Source organism: Argopecten irradians, chromosome 8 (assembly GCF_041381155.1).
Source record: "Argopecten irradians isolate NY chromosome 8, Ai_NY, whole genome shotgun sequence".
NCBI classification, from domain to species: Eukaryota; Metazoa; Mollusca; class Bivalvia; order Pectinida; family Pectinidae; genus Argopecten; species Argopecten irradians.
The window spans coordinates 10,469,916-10,487,276 of record NC_091141.1 but is presented as its reverse complement, the minus strand read 5'-3'; the positions used below and the strand labels follow the sequence as shown (position 1 = coordinate 10,487,276).

General features: G+C 35.6%; 1 pseudogene; it reads left to right on the top strand.

Annotated features, from left to right (window-relative positions):
• The first annotated feature begins 5,452 nt into the window (after positions 1–5,452).
• Positions 5,453–10,805, top strand: LOC138329320 (carbonyl reductase [NADPH] 3 pseudogene; annotated as a pseudogene).
• The last annotated feature ends 6,556 nt before the right edge of the window (positions 10,806–17,361 follow it).

Genomic DNA, 17,361 nt, shown 5'->3' with positions numbered 1-17,361 from the left:
TGTTATGTATACTATTCATAAACGTTCTAATCTACAGTACAGTTTTGTATGCTATACAGATCTATTCTTTGGTTCACGCGTAAGATTTTTTTTTTTTTTTTTTTTTTTTTTGGGGGGGGGGGGGGGGGTAACATTCTACTGGTCGCACCGTGTCTTACAAATAACTATCATTTCGTCAAGCAATCGTCAGTTATATAATGCTTTCTTCCTTCGACATACGAGCCGATCCCCAGTTCCATCAGAAGTGGCTGTATCTTGTGTTAGCGGTTCTAAGTTTCATCGAACGATGCCAGATTCCAACTTCTGTATTTTGGTGTCCCATATTCCCAATACCATAGAACAACAGATTTCCAACTTCTGTGTTGTGGTGTCCCATATTCCCAATACCATAGAACAGATTTCCAACTTCTGTGTTGGCGCTACCTGTGCGGCTTCACTATCCGATAGAAATTCTATCTCTCCTGTATGAACCTTAAGTCTGGAAGCATGAATCAATATATCCTCGTTATAATCACATTATCACTTGCTAAGTCTAAGTCTGTCAATGTCTTTTCAGAGTTAACGTCCCCAAAGTTTCGGCTATATGAACAAAACCCAGATAGTTTATCGAATCCCTTCACGGAGATGTATTGATTTGGACGCGGCCTTTTTTCCGTCTTGCTATCTCTGGATTAACAAAGACAGAATTCTTCACCAGATTTTGTAATAGCCTAGTTAAGCAGCTTTTATCCGAGTCATCCGTGTTTCCATTGTCAAAATTGCTATAAAAGCTCCATTTAAATTGTTTTTCGCCACTAGGTGACCGTCCAAAGCTAAATAGATTTCCATGTTTTGTCTCTCAGACTTGATAGTATTACCTTGTTGTTTATTTATACTGATATTTCTGGTGTCCTCTCTTGTACAAATTACTGAGTGGATTTTGTTATTGTGAACATATCCAACCACTGTCACCAATGCAACAAAACTAGTTCCTCTAACGCCAATTCTACAGGCCCATTAGTTAGTAGTTTATCGGCCAAGAACCGTGTAACAAAATTGGTTTTCCCCTTTTGTCTTCCGGTAAAAAGTAGTTAAAGGGAAAATTCAATCTAAGAGAAATTTGTACATTGTGTATATCGGGGGGAAAAACCCCGTTCTAATGGAAATTTCATTAGTCGGTTTTACTGTGATATGCTAGATCATTACACATTGTGGTCGAACATCTTGTATGCCGAACCCTGTCCCTCCCTTACTCGCAGAGTAAAGCAACTTTTTACAGGGGTCAAATAGGCTAAAATCCTTTAAACAACTTTTTGTGAATAACTAAGAGGCCTAGAGACCTGATATTAGGCCTGTGGCATGCTGGGATGAAGGGCTACCAAGTTTGTTCAAATAAATGACCTTGACCTTCATTCAAGGTCACGAGGGTCAAAAAGGCTTAAATCTTTAAACAACTTCTTCTCAAGAACCAGAAAGCCCAGGGTACTGATATTTGGCCCTGTAGGATGCTGGGATGAAGGCTACCAAGTTTGTTCAAATAAATGACCTTGACCTTCATTCAAGGTCACAGGGGTCAAATAGGCTAAAATCCTTTAAAACAACTTCTTGTGAATGACTAAGAGGCCTAGAGACCTGATATTAGGCCTGTGGGATGAAGGGCTACCAAGTTTGTTCAAATAAATGACCTTGACCTTCATTCAAGGTCACGAGGGTCAAATAGGCTAAAATCTTTAAAATGACTTCTTCTCAAGAACCAGAAGGCACAGGGGTACTGATATTGGGCCTGTGACATGCTTGGATGAAGGGCTACCAAGTTTGTTGAAAAAAACAAAAATGAATGACCTTAACCTTCATTCAAGGTCACGGGGGTCAAAAAGGCTAAAATATTTAAACGACTTCTTCTCAAGAACCAGAAGGCCCAGGGTACTGATATTTGGCCGGTAGGATGCTGGGATGAAGGGCTACCAAGTTTGGTCAAATAAATGACCTTGACTTTCATTCAAGGTCACAGGGGTCAAATAGGCTAAAATCATTAAAAACAAATTCTTGTGAATAACTAAGAGGCCTAGAGACCTGATATTAGGCTGTGGCATGCTAGGATAAAGGGCTACCAAGTTTGTTCAAATGAATGACCTTGATCTTCATTCAAGGTCACAGGGGTCAAAAATAGGCTAAAATCTTTAAATGACTTCTTCTTAAGAACCAGAAGGCCCAGGGTACTGATATTGGGCATGTAGCATGCTGGGATGAAGGGATACCAAGTTTGTTCAAATAAATGACCTTGACCTTCATTTAAGGTACAGGGTATGTAGCATGCTTGGATGAAGGGCTACCAAGTTTGTTCAAATGAATTACCATTGACCTTCAATCAAGGTCACAGAGGTCAAATCGGCTAAAATCTTTAAACGACTAGTTGTTATTGTAGTGGACCGTTGGGCCTCTTGTTACCTTGCTCAAAATTAGGTGACCTTATTGTGAATTGTTCTTGCCTAAAATCATTTTTAGCTCACCTGGCCCGAAGGGCCGGTGAGCTTATGTCATGGCGCGGCGTCCGTCGTCCGTCCTTCCGTCCGTCCGTCCGTCCGTCAACATTTCCTTTAAATCGCTACTAGTCATAGAGTTCTGCATGGATTGTAACCAAATTTGGCCACAAACATCCTTGGGGGAGGGGAAACAGAACATGTATAAATTTTGGCTCTGTCCCCCCCGGGGCAGGAGGGGCGGGGCCCAATAGGGGAAATAGAGGTAAATCCTATAAATCGCTACTTGTCCTAGAGTTCTGCATGGATTGTAACCAAAATTAGCCACAAACATCCTTGGGGGAAGGGGAACAGAACTTGTATAAATTTTGGCTCTGATCCCCCGGGGGCAGGAGGGGCGGAGCCCAATAGGGGAAATAGAGGTAAATCCTTTAAATCGCTACAAGTCATAGAGTTCTGAATGGAATGTAACCAAATTTGGCCACAAGCATTCTTGGGGGAAGGGGAACAGAACTTGTATAAATTTTGGTTCTGACCCCCCGGGGGCAGGAGGGGCGGGGCCCAATAGGGGTAATAGAGGTAAATCCTTTAAATCGCTACTTGTCATAGAGCTCTGAATGGAATGTAACCAAATTTGGCCACAAACATCCTTTGGGGAAGGGGAACAGAACTTGTATAAATTTTGGCTCTGGTCCCCCGGGGGCAGGAGGGGCGGGGCCCAATAGGGGAAATAGAGGTAAATCCTTTAAATCGCTACTAGTCATAGAGTTCTACATGGATTGTAACCAAATTTGGCCACAAACATCCTTTGGGGAAGGGGAATAGAACTTGTATAAATTTTGGCTCTGACCCCCCGGGGCAGGAGGGGCGGGGCCCAATAGGGGAAATAGAGGTAAATCCTTTAAATCGCTACTAGTCATAGAGTTCTGAATGGAAATGTAACCAAATTTGGCCACAAACATCCTTGGGGAAGGGGAACAGAACTTGTATAAATTTTGGCTCTACCCCCCCGGGGGCAGGATGGGCGGGGCCCAATAGGGGTAATAGAGGTAAATCCTTTAAATCGATTCTTGTCACAGAGCTCTAAATGGAATGTAACCAAATTTGGCCACAAACATCCTTTGGGGAAGGGGAACAGAACTTGTATAAATTTTTGGCTCTGATCCCCCAGGGGCAGGAGGGGCGGGGCCCAATAGGGGAAATAGAGGTAAATCCTTTAAATCGCTACTTGTCATAGAGTTCTGAATGGAATGTAACCAAATTTGGCCACAAACATCCTTGGGGGAAGGGGAACAGAACTTGTATAAATTTTGGCTCTGACCCCCCGGGGGCAGGAGGGGCGGGGCCCAATGGGGGAAATAGAGGTAAATCCTTTAAATCGCTTCTTGTCCTAAAGTTTTGTTTGGATTGTGACCAAATTTGGCCATAAATATCCTTGGAAGAAGGGGAACAGAACTTGTATAAATTTTGGCTCTGACCCCCTGGGGGCGGGAGGGGTGGGGCCCAATAGGGGATTTAGAGGTTATTATTAAAATTCCTTCAGAAAAGAAACAATGAACCTGTATTCAGAACATTACTTGGCATTACAAACCAGGTGAGCGATACAGGCCCTCTGGGCCTCTTGTATTACCTCCTCAGTGGTTATGTAGTTCATTTGTTTAACGTGCGTGACTTTGACTCGGGTATGGGTACAGAGTACATACTGTACCTGCTTAATCGTTTTGATCAACGATTTGTAACTACAACGGTAGGCCTATCAATTTGTCAATAATTTGTGTTAAATGTTTCATAAGAAATATAGAACAATACATATTATGCTTCTTGGTTATGTAAAAGAATTAGCCTGAGTGAATTGTGCCTTTCATTAAATGATTATTGAGTAAAACAAATCAAAGGTAAAGTGAAATTTACTTCTCAAATTTCACGAGTAACAGAAGCTGAAAAACGAAGGCCACGATGATTAAATGATTCATTTGTTGAATCAAAACGGAAACTGGCTTAAAGACCCACTACCTTTCCGAAACGGGTTTTAATTTTTCAAAATGAAAATGTAACACGAGATCGATAATTTTATAGAGTCGCAAAAGTCATTAACTTACCGTTAATACTGCACGTATCATCACCTTTCGAACAATTTGATTAAAATAAATAAAATGTTAATTTTCATAACGCGGGTCGTCTTATGTTTCCCGCCGTCGTCCTAAATTCCGCGCGGTAGTTGACCATCACTGCGCCAAACGACAAAACAGCGAAACGTCTTCACTGTTATTATTTATTGCGGAGGGAATCTTGCATATGTTTGGTGTTATAACCTGATCTTAGGCTTTCTTTATATATTCTCTGATGTTACTAATGTTTTTTTTTATGAAATATTTACGTTTTGCTCCGGAAAGGCAGTGGACCTTGAAATTAAATCAATTGATTGCTGTAATAATGTAGAAGAATGGTATGAATTGAAACGTTTCCTGCATCCCCGACATTCAAGGGGTTACTATCACTGTCGTAAAGATGTTCATCCGTGGACTTTGTCATAGCAAAACCGAAGACTCTGTCTGCGATTACAGATTGGCATCTAATTTGATACGTCAATGTACAAAGTACATAAAAAATAGAAAACAGTACATTGTGGTTGACTTTGTGCCTTTAATTGGGTCGCTCTCTGTAACCTTCAAAGGAAGTTTTGGCTGGCATGTGATTGGTCAGGTTTTTCTCCTGGAGTGACAGTTTTACTAAGTGATAGTCCAGAGGTGGATCAAATGACAATGAAAGTTATCACTGGAGTCCCGAGGATGCGTTTCATGGGGTAATTCGCAAAGAACTACATTTATGTTTTCCAAACAGTACGCTTTAGTTAATAGACTAGCTATTGAACGATCATTGCAGTAAATTATATGGGAATTTTAACCAATAGTCACACATAACCAAATTAACACGTTGGGAATATGGATCTAGATCGAACATCGAACTAGATATTCCGGGGTGTATTTTGCTGTAACACCGCCTGTAGTGATTTGTTTGTATATTGAATCAACAGCATACTATTACCGAACACAACGTTATACAGGTAAGTAACAATAATCACCACAAACATCCGATTTTTAGGTATCTCATGTGGTCATTGATATATCAATTTCTTATTATCCTTCATCAAATATGTGTTTTAAACAGTACTTTCAAAATTATATGTTCTACTGTATTATCTGTTTGTGTTTAGAAGCACTACATGTACGTTTATGTCCAGTTTGTTTACGTATATCATATTTGCTGTAGATCTGTTTTAAATGCTTGATTCCCGTTTAGGAAAGTTTCAATTCTTCATTAAAACATCACACACCTAAACGTAATTTTGATAGCGTATTTTATAAAGTTGATGTCGGGAGACGTATAACGTTAGCATACATAAGGAACCGTATTCATGTATATCCCATACGTTACTTAAATGTTTGTTACCTGTACATAAACCTATGTAAACACAAAGCCAAACAGCCGATCTTAGCTCCCGATTTAGATCTACCATGTGTATTGTGAACAGTGTTAGGTATTGAACCGAGCAGAATATTGGTAAAGGTTATTGATCTCGCGTTTAAATGGAACTTGAAATCGGATACATATGTATTATCTGTACAAAATGACCTTGTGTATACATATCGTATCGTTTAAAGTTGACGTTTAAGAACGAGGTTTACAGATTTTACACCAGTTAAGATAATTGTCGTTTTCTCAGTCATATGAGTGTACACCATATACATATAAAATGTATATGGCCATCAATACTAAAAGTGGTGTTAGCACAGGCGTTTAGCTCTATAGATAAATTTAATACTAAATAATTGATTTTCTCTTTGTTACTGGCTTTCTGATTGGCCTATTCATTTTTTTCATTCCACGATGAAAAAAAATCCGAGAATGGCGCGGAAATCCCGACGTTATCGTGACGTCACAATAGAAACATTGACGTTGCGTATTGTTTTGGAAAAAAATAATCCCCTGGAAAAAATCAATGGAATCGTACGTGTAAACGTATTTCATTTTTAATACAACGCGACTAGCGTTTGTATTAATGCTATCCGGTTTACTATTGATGTGTAGGACTGAGTAGGACTTGCCCTACAATGACATCTAGTGGTGACCTCTTGAACCATTTCATTCATAAACTTCCATTCATAAATTCTCTATTCATTGAATAATATTTCTTTGGACCAATCAGTAGCCATGGGAAGACTGCCTTCTGGTTGGTAGAACACACAGAGTGTGTATAGAATACACAGAGTGTTATATAATACACAGCCCATCTAGGTCAACTGTTGCCTGCTGGTGACTCCTGTCCAACTGACATAATCTCTGTTAATGATAATTCAAATTGGACTTACTATCTAAGGCTTGTAGACATAAGAGTTTTAAAGTAAAACTAATCATATGCCCTTTTTGTGTGTACTTTAAAAATAATGTTTTTAAATGAATGTTAAACACAGATCTGAGGTAAAGGCAAAATAATTTATAAGGCTGCCCTCATATGTGCATGGTTTTACCAAAATAAGTGTATGTACAACATAAGAAACAAGAGTATATTAAGGATAAAAACTCATTTTAATGAAGACTTTTGTTTTCTTTGTAATTTTCATGTATGAACTTTAATTAAGAAAAATGTCAAACAAAACATATGTATTTTCTGCGATCAGTTGAATGTTCTTGAAATAATTGATATTAAAGTCTTTATAATATGGTTTATATATTTTGATTTTGGAAATGCATTTGATTTCATACTATTTTTCTGTTTCTGCTGCGTTGTATTTGCAGTACTTTGAGTACTTTGATATAACTAGCCTGGGAAATTAATTATAAGCATTGAAGAGACGGATTCGCACAGTTTGCAAACAAAATGTCTTTCATACCCCGATGAAATTAAAAATAGTGACTTCAATGCTTAAATATATCTAGAGAACAAAATATCTATATAGAGGCAAACGCATGTGGTTTTAGAAGCGGCACCCTGCACTCACTGGGGAATCTTTTATTACAGTGAAAAATTCTATCGATGAGCCTAGAATAGAAATTCTGGAGTACCTGGAGAACAATCACCGGTCTACAGGCCTACTTAGCAACCGCTTACGCGCGAGTCTCTGCCCCGCCATCGAAAGGTGAAGTTCATACTTATATGGCCGATAATGAATAGGCTAGGACATTGTATAAGACAACAATTTTTGTCAGTGCTCTATGCTTATCTATTTTATATATATTTTTTTTTTCAGACAAAAAATATGGGGAAACGGGTTGCCATAGTTACAGGCGCCAATCGCGGTATTGGGCTGGCCACCGTTCGGAACCTGTGTAAAACTTTTACTGGCGATGTGATCCTGACGTCACGAATGACGGCAAAGGGCAAGGAAGCTTTGGCTACGTTAAAGAAGGAAGGCCTTAATGCCGTTTTTCACGAACTCGACATTTCGCAGCCAGCCAGTATCCGGATGTTACGGGAGTATATAGAGGAACATTATGGCGGCATCGACATTCTGATCAATAATGCTGCAGTATCGTTCGATAAAGGTGAAAAGGTCCCCATTTACAGAAAAGCCCAGCTCTGTTTTGATACTGACTTCTATGGCACTTTGAATGTCATCAAGCTATTTCTGCCACTTCTGAGACCACACGCTCGAGTTGTTGTAATGACCAATGGCTATATTGGAACAGAAAGTGCCCTGACGGGGGACGCAAAAGCAAAATTCACTGCTGACTCAATGACTTTGTACAATCTCGAGGTGTTAGCAAAAGAGTACTTGAATGCTGTGAAGTATGGAACTAATGAAAAGTTCGGATGGCCAGATTCACCCAGTCGGTGCGCCAAAATATTTCTGGTAAAACTGGCGAACATCGTCTCCCAAGCAATCGCGTGCGATAACCGACGTAATATGTTGATCAATTCATGTTGTCCAGGATGGACGCTCTCCGGAGGAAGTCGGGAATATACGGAAGATAATGGAACAGTCGAAGGCGAGGCCCTTCAGGATCCGGGCACAGCTGCCATGGATATTGTATGGTTGGCAACGATCCCTCCCGGTACAGCAACACCTAGTGGAAACCTGGTGCGGCACAAGAAAGTCTTAAATCCAGTTGCTTGTTCTTGAGCTTATTTAATTGTTTAAGGATTAACTTGAATAGATTTTTTATGTTATGGAGATATAACACAAAAATCTGAGTGTACTCTAAATAAACCGCGAAGTACACCCAGATTTTTGTGTTATATCTCCATAACATGAAAAATCTATTCAAATTAATCCTTATAATTCAATTTACTAAAGATCATCTTTTCAACATGTAAAATATATTTTGGGACTCTTTTGTCTATGAAATTATTACGCCGTCATCTCAGCCAATCAGAAGCGACGTTACAAACGGCGACGCCATTTTTTCCTTTATGGGTTGATAAAGTAAATTTTTAAGCCAATGAAATTATGCTCGTAACAAGCAAAATTGAATTATTCTTAAATCCAGTTACTTGTTCTTGAGTATATGTTAATTGTTCTATCCGTCCTAGTATTGTACATGTCACATTTATTTTTCGAAATATTTGTTTAGTTTATAAAATTATTTGTTATGTTATATTTTTTATATTGCCATATGCTAATTTTTCAGAGAAAATTAGTGTAGAAACATTTATTTTATAGTTCATATGTTGATCAATGTCATATCTTCTTTTTTGTGTTCAGTCGAAAAAGAAGTATTTACAGACTTTAAAACGAAGTATAATCAATATGGATAATCGTATTAATGTTAGTGAAGTCAAGCGCCATTCTGTGTGTCCCATACGTATTTGTTATACGTTTACGTTCATGTAGGCTACGCTAATTAGTTTGGTACTTTTATCCGCTCAACAAAATCATAAATTTAAATTGTACATATGTATGATATTACAAGACTATTTAATATGTGGATATGAAGGATATACGAGGGTCACAAAATGTAGTAAAACTCGAGGCTTGCCGAGGGTTTTGCAACATTTTGTGATCTCGAGTGTAGAATATCCCTATCCTTCATATCCACTTATGAAAGAGTATTTTTCTTTCATACCCAGACGTTTTATTGCAATTTTACAACTATAATATACCGCCATTTTGAAATAAATTCGAAGAAATCCACGGCTGAAAGTCAATTTTTCATACATGAAAAATTACGTGATATTTTCTGTTGTTGGCATATTTCATAGAAAAACCAGCTAAGTTTGTGATAAAAATTTAAAATTTTACCGAGGAAATAGAAATTTTGTTTATTGCATGGATAGCCATGCAATACAGCCTCAGGCGGCATGAGTGTATTGCCCTAGACCAGCCAGTATTACACCCGTAGGTATGAAAGAAAAAGTTTTACACACTCTACAGCGTTTGATAATGTTACCTATATCACCCTAACAATGATTGCAAGGATATAGAGCTCCACCCAATCACTACTACTCCCTTTTCTCGGTCAGTAAATACATTTGCGGGAAATTCTCCCACTATTCACCGCGGTATACTTTATAAAGAATTTCAGTTTTAGCAACCTAACAGGGCATAAAACACGGAATTAAATAAAATTGCTTTTGAATCTGGAAGTTAAAGCACTACAGCTTCAACTAAAGTATCAAAATTATTATTTTTTAAATTTTATTAGTGAATTATATGTTTTCATTTAACAGTTATCTGTGATATCTATGAGCGTTATAATATGATACATGGAAATAAATATATTTATGAAATCAATCCGGGATGCTATTCAGTCATTACTTTATTTCAATGTTTCAATAGTTCAAAGCTATTTAAAGACCTCTTTGATTACCAATGGAGATAAAATATAACTACACTGTGTAATGAGTGCGATAGTTTTAAGTGTCTTAAATCACCAACACTCCGACGATAAGTAAAAAAATCTTCACTTTGAAACCTCGTTTTTTACATATCCGAATTGAAAGACATGCTAGGACTTTTTCAAAAAATTTAGTTTTTGTTTCAAATGTCGATTATTTGCAGAATTTATCAATTCACAGGCAGCTGGTAGATACTGCTGGTAAGTGTTATGGTCTTTTCCTATGAGATACTGTGCGCAGTCTATTGATGCGTTATCGTCATTAGATTGACCTTTGAGATCATGACTTGACGTGAATTTGATTGGATTGGCAGGGGTCGGTGGGAAATCGCAGAACGCTCAATCTCCCGGAACATCTGGTTCTGTTTTCTTTATGATGATATTTTTTATAGTTTTCCAAGTTTTATGCAATTTGAGTACATAAAAATGAAACTAATCAATATTGATGCAAAAACTTCATAATTGACGGTCTTTTTAGAAAGAGTAAAAAATAAATGAATGGAATTTCAAGGTATTTTTAAATTCTTTATTTATACGGAGACCAAAACATAAAAACAAATGTTGATTTCACTGAACCACTTAATAATGAAGATTATGATTAATTTGACACTTAACGACGATAATGATCATGTCACCGAAAAAAAGGTAACACCGCATAATGCAAATTCATTATAGGCACTTTTTACTGGCGTTTGTGTTATTTATTTTGTTTTGACACGCATCTCGTTATATGACCTACCGACATGTTACCACAGTGGAGAAACAATACAGATACCATTAAAAGGTATATATTATGAATATGCACAATTTACAATATGAGGCAATATGATATCTCGAACCAGAACCGGACACATCAGACATGATATTTATTTTATTAACTACTGCACATAGGTACTGTAGATTGGTGTCGCCGTCAGTAATAGAAGGCTCTAATTACTTCCTTAATTAGTTAATTAGTGGTAATGGTCTAATGCCGGTCACATTTCATGTTTACCTCAGAATTTGAGATTTGACGACGCTTGGAACTCTAACGACACTATGTCCATATCCAATATTTCTGGGTATAACATTAAATTAAAACAAAATATTCATCCTAATATATCTTATATTGTAATTTCAGTAGTTCTATCCTGTTATATTATAAAAAGGCAATTGTCAGTCGTTACTATACTATATTTATCCTGTAAAGTTTTCGCCATAAAGAAAACTCCCAAGGTAGGAGTCATTATTCACGGGGCAATATTGAAATGTATTACAGATATCACTTAATACGATGTGTTTAATAGAAAAATTATCCCATATGCAAAATGTATATAAAAGTTTATACACGTACGATGTGTTATAGAACGCATGCAAATGTCTTTTATGTTTCGGTGGAAATCCTATGAAATTCGGTTGTTTAAATGACTTTTCATATATAACAGTAGACTGGAGAAAAAAAGTAAAGTTAGCTGCCTCGACTGCACGTTTATGGTATCATCCTTATCTCGCATACAAAATAACAAATCCGATGAAATTAAACAACACTACAAAAAATGCAGAGTAAACGAGTTTGCGAGTAAATGTTTATATCAATAAAAACTTTGTCTGTAGCACTGAACAAGGAAAGAGTACTAAATAAACCCTATATCCAAAGAGAGAAAAGTCAGGAAAAAAAGTTCTGAATCGAGTTCAAACAAAATCAACAGGGATATCAAGATAAAATTATTCGAAGACATGGATATATAGATGAAGGTAATGTAGACACCTTCCATCACAAATATCAGCGGAGAATACAGAAGATTGGATTGCAAAATTATATTAGAAATGTGGAAATTCATGAGAAAGCCTATACCATGAGGCACAGAAGACATTGAAGAGTGTGTCTTTTGGAGGGAGAATGGCAAAGGCAATAGCAACATAGGCATGGTTGAAATAACAGTTCAGTGAGATGTAGTGGATTGAAGCAAAGACAGATCATATGTCTAGTGTGTGACTGTGTCACGTGACGTGATGATAGAGGTAAGGATTTATAAGGTCTTTACATGTATATCGTCGATGGTACACATACGATATGGCGATAGATCTATATATTCATTACAATAAGTTAGGATGTATTTTTCGGTATTTAAAATATAGCAAAATATATAATGATATCGAAAGAGATTAATATTACTGTGAGACCGAAACGCATAATACAACATAGTCCACTGAACCTGCTTATATTATTAGATTTTTTTTTAATTTTTTTATATATATATCAGGCAAAAAATAAAGAAAGAAATAAAGCCTTAATTATGATATAGGCAGGTTGAGCGAACTACATACAATCCATTAACTAGAAACTTCAACCACCTCATATATCATAAAAGAACCGTTCTCCTCATGCAAATCCACTTCTGGATACCTAGCTCATAAAAAAGCAAACTAAATAGTTTGATCTTAAAATGAGACAAAGCTCGATATCCCCCAAGTAACAATCACTGGCCACAAGTCATGCAGCATTACCATGTCTAGCCCACAAGTACCAGTACTACCAATGTTTAGGACATAACACAAGATATCCTTATTCCTAATAGTAAGACATTTACTTTCAATGAGTATTAATATCACTACAATAAAAGTCAATCACATGCCTTATGTATCAATATCATCTCATAATATGTGATATATGTCATAAGTTTATTACAACAAAGATTTCATTCATATGCCTTAGGTATCGGTATCCTTACAAACATAGGTCATTCATATACCATAGTGTATCTGTACTATATATATGCCAATCAGTCACATAACCCTAGGACTTTAATAGATAATATACTTTCTTTACCAGTTCCATAATGTATTCTATTGGTTGACCAAAAGTCTATTTAGAAATCTTTTAGTTGTGATAGTTAGAGGCACATTAAATTTGATAGTTTTTCCCCTAAACAATTTATCTAAATATTTAATGAAGATGTCTGTCTCCAACTTTAATAGAGAGCTATAAACTGTATATGTTATTACTTCCTAAATTAGCATTAGGCCTAAGCATGATATCGTTTTGACTTTTTAAGACGCTTTATAAGTCAAAACCTATCCATGTCTTCGTAAACTTCCCACTAAATTATTGTTACGATCAACAGGAAATTATTTGTTGGTTGCGATTGTCTGTGGTTTTAAATATTCAAAACGATCTACATAATATGTAAATTATCAAAGACAATACATGACCAATTCATATTTTTTTAGTTATTGGTGTTTCTGATACCGTTTTACATCTTTTTGTGGATAGTTTTTAAGTTTTGTAATTTGAGTTATAAAAATAATCATTACGTAAAACAACATTAATCAGATAATTTTGAAAGAACTGGGCCCGGCGCCATAAAACTATTCCCTGACACCTTTTTTTACTCAAGTGTATGATTTTACATAGAATTGAGTAAAATCTATCTGAGAAAGTTTTATGGTGCCTGTCCCTGGTATGTGCTTCATTGCCTGTTGTCCAATCCTAGACTTACCTAATGCATGAACATGTACTGTAAAACACCGTTAAACGGATCTCTAGGGAACAATAATAGTACTTCGTTATAAGCATCGTTTAGTAAGCAAATCAAATCAAATTATTTATTGACTTTAGGTTTTACAGTCCATCAGAATAGACAAATACTGTGTAATGATTATAGTTTCGTGAGGAACGGAAAATACTATTGTTACAATCATAAATTTGCTGTAATAACCGTGTTTTACTGTATATGTCTTTAGTTTGGAATTTAGTTCCATTTATTGGAAATAAAATATTTAAAAAATGTAATCAAATTCATCAAATTTCAAATAATCCTGAAATACATACGGTGAATCATCTGAATCAGAAATGTACCAATATGAATTTGATTCACCACTCTCTAGCCTGTGACTAACTTTGATGTGGTAATAGTGTCTAATTAGATTTCTGTGTATCAGGTTTATGATCATGGCACTATTTATTACTCATTATCAATCAACACCGTACGGGGAAGAGAAATAACTGTTTTCTCTCACAAAAACAAGGGAAACAGCCAAGTCATTAGTCATTAATTACGAATCAATTAGAGATTATCAAGGACGCGGTTTGAGGTGACGGTTGGGCTAATTATGTCAGGCAGGTGATAATACAGGTAAGGAGCTAAGCCACTGTCTTCCTAGAACGCCTACACGAAGACAGACAACTTCATTGAGTGATTAAAACAGCAAATAGAAAACGTTCTTCTCGACAGTCAATGACATTGCAGAAAACAACTCCAAACTATTAGTCAATAAGAGTAGAGTCAAAAGAAACAGCAATAGGGGTCCCCCAACATGTTGCTGTTATCATGTTTATTAAACTGTAGTTAGATAATTTTCAAATATTGCAAAGACGAAACTTTTGGTAAATTAACTAACAAGAGTTTAGATATACGTGATAAATATGTTAGAGAACTTATAAATATGTTAGAGAACTTGTTTATTTCATAATTTCTGAACTCTTTATAATGTGGTGTTCAGTTTCCCGTCCACAGTGGGAAGCTAGCCATCACATACTGTGTACTACACATCTTTCTGCCATAAAATGCAGTACCCAAATAGACAGCCAATACTCAGTTATATATGTTTTAAACAAGCAACTACCTGTTATAAATGCATTTTAAAAGAAAAGGGGTGTGACAATAATTCTAATTAGAATCAAGATAGATTGGATTTTCACCGTTTACATATAAAATAATTGATACAGAGCACATGGTAACGCCAAAACTAAATCATCCTATTTTGTACAAATACCCCAAAATTTCACAGTAGACTTTGTCGAGAACGAATGACCATACCCTATTGATATACATGTAGATGTCTGGTCATCTGTAAAACTAATCTGCAAAAGAATTGCTGAAAAAACTACTTAAAGTTATATGTGCCGTAACCGGGCAAAAATTTTGACATGTTATTTTTTCTTCATTAATCTATTGAAAACCATAAGGTTTGATGTTTTAAGCTGTGAAAGTCATTCAAATGACTTCAGATGCCTAATAAATATTAGCTACAACACATATATACTGTAAAGTTGTTGTATTTTATGCGTTATATATGTTTAGATGGAAACATACTTGCAGAAATCACTTTACAATTACTAATAACACTGTAAAAATGTGAAATGAAATTGTAGACCACAATTTGGCTTCATGGTCTGACTGTATGTACTCATTTCATTTCACTTTAGATGTAACATCATGATTTTTGGCAGTACTGCCAAAAATCATATTCAGCTCTTATATGTGCTTGTAAAAAAAAACCTTTGGATTGAAAGTACTGTAATTCTCAAAATGATGGTTACTTTTGGTAATGAATAACATTAAAAACTCATCTTGATTCGTGAGTATGAAAAATACGACACATATAATTTTAAAAAATGAATTTTGCACTACTATATTAACATTTTTTATCGGTGAAGTATACTCAGCAGAAGATAAAAACATTTCAAGATATCATTATGAACAATTTTCAAAGATATTATTAATGATACACTATAAAGTGTCAAAATAATTTTAAATCATTGGATAATATTCCTCGTAAATGAAATCCTAATTCTAATGAAATATATTACAAATATAGTTATGCGTCATAAACAAGGATATCCGACATTTTATAAACAGAGAATTTATTTGATATACTACCTTGTTAATTTATATATGTTTATGATTAAATAAATGCCAATTATACAGGCCATAAACGTTATATTCCTCTTTACGTTGAGTTTATTTATATATATACACCACAAACAACTATTATCAAGGAAACGATTAAAAGCGATGTAAAAACGTCATGTAGTCGGTACACGTCATTTTTTTACTGGCATATTTCTAAATAAAAAATATAGATGAATAAAGTATAGTGAACGTCAAATGTATCGACAAAAACAGGTTGACATAAATAGGGGGACACGACACGCGCTGCTGTTCTCAACACATCATGTGATAGTGCTTCGCGGGGGATTAGGCAAGACCAACAAAATATATGGTTATGAACCAGTCTGAAGCGTCACTTACTCTAACAATAGGCTGAAAAGTATAACATTTCATTACAGTTTACTTTCAAGACATACATTTAAAAAAAAAACTTGGAATGAATTCAAATGCTGCTATAAACAAGGCGTATTTCAATCTGAGAACGCTTAACCCAGTAAAACCCGTTTATAACGAATTGTATAGACTTAGAAAAGCAAAAATTATTTCATTTGGTTGTATTTTATTTCGTTTGCTCAAATTCGGTAAAAATACAAACGATAACCAACATGTTGGAAACTTAATTTTCTTATCAGTTTTGTTTCTGTTCACAAGCGCCCGACCTTTCATTTTTACTCGGAAAATAAAACATTTTTATAACGGTTCACGGTTCGTTAACCGTTAATACAATTCTTTAAACACCAGGTCATATTACTAATTATATCTAATGATGCAATCTGGAATTTATTTACATTTGGTGATAAAACATAGTTTTATCTGATAAAACATAGTTTTATCTGAGTTCGTAATCGAGTTATAATAAAACAAAAATAGAACTAATCGTTGCATGCACCTTGGTTCATTTTTGACATAGCATAATCTCTTTTTAAATCTTTAATTGATGTAAGAACAAAAACCTATTCACGATGTTTATTTTATAATTGATTTAAATAAAGAGAGAACTAATTGTTGCACGCATCTTTGTTCATTTTGGTATATCGTTACCTCCCTTAGATTCTTTAATTGATGTAAGAACAAAAATCTATCCACGATGTTCAAGTGTAAATGCTAAATACACTTGGATTGCAAAACAAAAAAAAAACCTTTTCAGAAATTTTTGTAAATAAAAGTCGTCATTCATTTTCTTTCTTATAAAATGCACTTTTCATTGGATAGGTTTACATCGCATGGCGCCTTCCTGTTTAAAGAAGTTATAAGAATTTTTCTTTGCATGGATGTATACGTAAGTTGGTATGGCCTTAAACCACAGGTGAGCGAAGGTGTATAGGAGACAGGAATCTAATCACTAATTACTACCGTGATACATATAAATATAATTGAGGAATGGACAACGCGTGTTCCTTCCCCACACACGA